Source organism: Nicotiana attenuata, chromosome 5, assembly GCF_001879085.1.
Source record: "Nicotiana attenuata strain UT chromosome 5, NIATTr2, whole genome shotgun sequence".
NCBI classification, from domain to species: Eukaryota; Viridiplantae; Streptophyta; class Magnoliopsida; order Solanales; family Solanaceae; genus Nicotiana; species Nicotiana attenuata.
In genome coordinates, this window is record NC_031993.1 from 20,236,082 (window position 1) to 20,241,069 (window position 4,988).

The 4,988-nt window shown below is 36.2% G+C and overlaps 1 long non-coding RNA gene across 2 annotated transcripts; it reads right to left on the bottom strand.

Moving 5' to 3' along the window:
- Positions 861-4,621, bottom strand: LOC109225455. Of its 2 annotated transcripts, none has more exons than XR_002067921.1 (4): positions 4,434-4,621; positions 3,985-4,086; positions 2,587-2,950; positions 861-1,109 (listed from the first exon to the last, which is right to left on the bottom strand). It is a non-coding gene; the product is annotated as an uncharacterized LOC109225455 (long non-coding RNA). The 2 variants fall into 2 exon arrangements; XR_002067920.1 differs by having other exon boundaries at positions 861-1,106; positions 4,434-4,620.

Sequence of the window (4,988 nt, forward strand, 5' to 3'; positions counted from 1 at the left end):
ACTGGGGGACAAAGATGGGGAGAAGAAGTTATTCCGGCTGGCTAAGGCGAGAGAGAAGAAGGCTCGGGAACGAGACCAAGTGACGTGCATCAAAGACGTGGACGGCAGAGTTTTGATGGGGGAGGACCAAATTAAGCGGAGATGCCAGACCTACTTTCATAAACTTCTGAATGAAGAAGGGGATCAGAATATTGTACTAGGTGAATTGGGGCATTCCGAGAGTCTCCATGATTTTAGGTATTGTAGGCGCATTAAGGTTGAGGAAGTCGTGGAGGCTAAGCGTAAGATGAGTAGGGGTAGAGCTACCGGGCCAGACAAAATTCTGGTTGAATTTTGGAGGTGTGCACTACAAGAAATCACCCTTATTGTGGCGACTAAAGTCGCCACAAAACCCCTAGGAGTCGCTGCTAAAAGGTTTTAGTGGCGACTTTTGGATTGCCACAAGGAAACCCGTACCTGAAGGTTATTTGCTGCGACATGTATAGTCGCCACTAAAAGAATGTATTTTGTGACGACAGAGTTGCCACAAAAAGTTGGAAAAAACGCTACAAAAAATTGTTCCATAAGAACAAATATTAGATGGGTCGCCACTATATATTCACCTTTAGCAGCGACTACTTTCGCCACAAAATATATTCATGTTCAGTGGCAAAATTATGTCGCCACTATAAATATTCTTTAGTAGCGACTAAAATTGCCACAAAAAATATTTATGTTCAGTGGCCTGCAAAAGAAATCGACCTTCTGTGACAAAACTATGTCGCCACTAAAAGGTATTTTCTCAGTAATTATAACAACCAAAATTATATACATTTCCATACCAGTAGGAACCTAATTCTCTCAAATTTCATATAGAGATATTCATATCAATTGACTATCAATATTAAAACAACCAATAATGCTTGACAAACACCAAAAGAATTTCTCAAGCCAAATATTACAAATATTATCATTACTAAAAAGTCAATTACATATATACTACCCGACACTTCATTGTGCATTGTAATTGTATGCATATACATATCCCAAAAAGACAAAATATTAAGTGCCTTGTAACTGCTCCTTGCTCGACACCATGCTTGAACCACTGTTTAAGTGCCTTGTCCCTGCTAGACAAAAGGAATATATATAAGGAACATACTGAGATTTGTTATATCCAACTACTATCAAAATTCTAAGATATATAAGGAACATAAAGATTTGTTATATCCTCAAGGTTTGCGTCTATATTATATTGTTGCAGCAAAAACAGAGAAATATATTTAAATCTTAAATTTGATTAAAATCTCCCATCAATATCTTTAAAACTATCTTCAATAAACCATTTTAAGATCAAAAGAATTTTCATATAGAGAGTCAATAGGAAAGCTAGTCAGATGATAAAGAGCAGGTAGATTCCACATGAAGACAACTAGACGTACGAAGTACTGTTCACCTAGTGTGATGGCACATAGATTAAGTTCAGCACTCATCAAATATCCAACTCACATTTGCATGCCAAGCTGCGTTCTTCTTTTAACACATGGAATGTTCCAATTCCAAAAATGATAAACAAAGAATACAAAGAAGATTTTTGATGTTCTATTTCTAACTGAAACTTCATAAAGACTACTAAAACCCACAGGGTATTTTCCAAATTAACTTTTATCAATTAGCAGTCAGCAGTGCACAAATCATTCATAAACGCCACTTTAGAAAAAAGTAACAGCTAGATGACAATATCCACACAAATCACAACATAGGTGAGAAGGAGCAATTCCTCTGCAACACTTTTTTTTTCCTTTTTTGACTAAGTGCATATATAGCATCTGGTTGTGTTGAAAAGGTGATTTTAATGAGTTCATTTTAATCAAACACGTAGGACTAAAATAAAGTTGGTACAGAGTTACCATATATCCCAGAGCCAATAAGCATATTTGTGCATCGTATGCACTGGAACACAGACGATCACCCTCTTTCCTTTATAGAATGTTACTACTGATATTAAGTTGTGGTTGTCTCCCACTACTGATCCTGGTATTTGAATTGACATGGATGTACTGTTTAAAGATAAAATGCTTTTTCAACATTATATCGAAAACTTTCAGTTGCTGAAGATGACTTCTTCAGACTCCTGGTTCAGTTGAGTTTGTTCAATAATTCCAGATTTTATTAGCCTGAAGGACGTTGCCTTTAAACAGACTACACAGCATGTTAAGGATGGTCTTATGGGTTGAAACTAGAGGTGAGTGTTAAGAAACAAGAAAACATCCAAATATTGAATAAGATATGTATGGAATTCCTTGGCAGGACAAGGCTGTGGTTACTTTCTCCACTGATGTTACTCATTGCAGAAAGTCACAAGTTCAGGGCCAACATAAGCATAGCAGATTAACCACCAGGCAAACCAACCTTACGTACTAAAATCAGAGATACTAACACATTACATACTAAAACCAACCTTTCTGTTGAAATAGAACCAACACATTACTAAAACCAGAGATACCAACACATTACTAAACCCCTAAACATGAAGTCACTACAGAAGGAAGGAAGAAGAAATATCGAGAAGGAAGAAGAATTGTTAAGAAGGAGCGGAGCAAGTACTTGTTGTTGTTGCATTCTGGTCAAGAAACTAGCAAATTGTTCGTGCATCTTCTTCTCCACTTCTAGAGAGATCCTCTTGTCTGTTTCTGCATTTGCGTGTTGACGCTCCTCATTTGCGTGTTGACGCTCCTCTGCCAACTTCCTTTCCAACTCAATTTCCATATTTCTTCGCAACTCAGCAGCCATTTGTTCAACAGACAACAGGTGATCTTTGTGACAGAATGTATCCGTCAACCGTGAAGCTCCTCTTCTTCTGATGTTAGGATTCAGTAAAAGCAAGATGTCGAACGAGCATGTGAACTTCGGCGGGCATTGTCCAAAAAAGATGGGAAACGATGCTTATAGCCAGTAGTGATGTGATAGACTACATTTCAAAGTGCACAAAATGGTTACTCAGAAGAAGAATGGAAAATTAGGGGGAAGAAATCACATCTTAAAAAAGTATCTAAAGCTTAATAAGTTTCAAGTGCCTTTGGCACTACTATATCCTCATTAATTTTATATTCAGATGTTATAAGATCCATTCAGGGACTAGCAACCAAACTATAGTGGAACATATATAAAAACTATAGTTCGTTTGAAGTGTATTTACAATAAGAAAAATCAGCAAGGCCTGATAAACAGCTGTATAATGAATATAGCATCATGTCTACCAAGTAGATTTATTCTATTCAAGAGTAGTAAAGATCAGACAAAAACGAATATGAACAAAATCTATGAAGCTTCCAACTTTTCTAAAATGGGCTGGGCCGTGATATCCTGAATGATGAGTTAATTATTTTTCCTTTGAATACAACATCATAAATCTTTTATGTGGACAAAATAACTTCTTCAGTATGGATTCTTGATAACAAATGTAGGACAAAAGGTTTTAACTGGTAAGGGGACTCATTACTAGTACTTCCAGGTGAGGCAACATGAACAACTATTCAACATTGACCAAAACTTTGTCTGTTCTACTATAAATGTGTCTATTGTTCCAAGTAAAATGCCTCCAACAGTTTTTAGTTTAGCCATTGATGTGTCTTGCAGGAACTGTTTGAGGACTCTCACTTTCATATATGTAATTAAATTCCCATTAATCCTATCATCACTTGCTAACACAATATCATAGTTACTCCATAGCAACCCAAAGTCCTTGTTTATGATTGTGAATTCCATTTAACTCGGTCTACATGCTCCACCTGGCTTCCACAGTATGTAAATTATACACATCGGACAGAGAGTAAGTCATATTCAAAGCATATATATGTACTATTCCATAAATAATTTAAGGAGTTACACAGACTATTGCGACAGGGGACGTAACTGAAAGAACCTACAAAGCTCATATAATAATTCAAACTGAATAGAATGCCGACATGTAAAACGTCTCTCAAGAAGAAGATTTTAACTTACCCAAGAAAAGAGATAGCTGAGATTCTGTCAAGACCGAGAATCGAAAATAACAACACTAAATACGCTTCAAATGATTCTTTCTGTGTGATTTTTTTGGTATTCCTGTAGATTATCAAATGACTCAGAGAAATTCGAGATGAAATCTGAGAAGACAAAAGTGAAATTGCTGAAAAAATAATTATCCCTAATTGCATGTTGAAACTTTTGTCTAACAGAATCATTATACCAAAATACCAAATGTAAATATATCTTATATAAATCTTTATGGGGTTTAGTTAGATATGGGATAGTAACAGGAAGAAGGAAAGGTGAAATCGATTATGAACAGAATCGTTTCTTTTATTCAAGTCGGATTAGGGATTCGAACGGAGGAACTTCACGAAATCGATATTAAAATGGAGGAACTTCTTTCCTAAAAAAAAAACGAAAAATTAGGGATTTAAACATACCTGAGATTCACATTTTGATTTGAGGGATTTTGATTTGGGTGAAATTTTTGCCGAGGAGAGAACTGATTTCTAGAGAGAGGGCTGACCCTAGACAGTGTTTTGTGCTTTTGTATTCTTTCACTTTGGCCTTCTGTTCCAGCAGACAATGGTTAATGAAGATGGGAATTTTTATTTTCTTTATTATTTTAAAAGTAAATTTCTATCGTGTAGGAGCGACCCAATCGCTGCTAAATTTTTCCAAAAGTCGCCACAAAATGTATGGAGCCAAAATTTTATTCCTGGCGGGACAGAAAATTTCAGCCACATTAGAGGCGACCTAAAAAAAGTCGCTGCTAAATATTAACCTTCTGTAGCGACTTTAAAAGTCGCTGCTAATAATATAGCTGTTGTAGCAACCTATAGGGTCGCTGCTATATGTTGCCACTAATAATCCAATTTCTTGTAGTGGTGTGGGTAGAGCAGGCTTGGAATGGCTGACTGGGTTGTTTAATGTTATTTTCAAGACGAATAAGATGCCGGGGTAGTGGAGGTAGAGTACAATAGTTCTGTTGTACA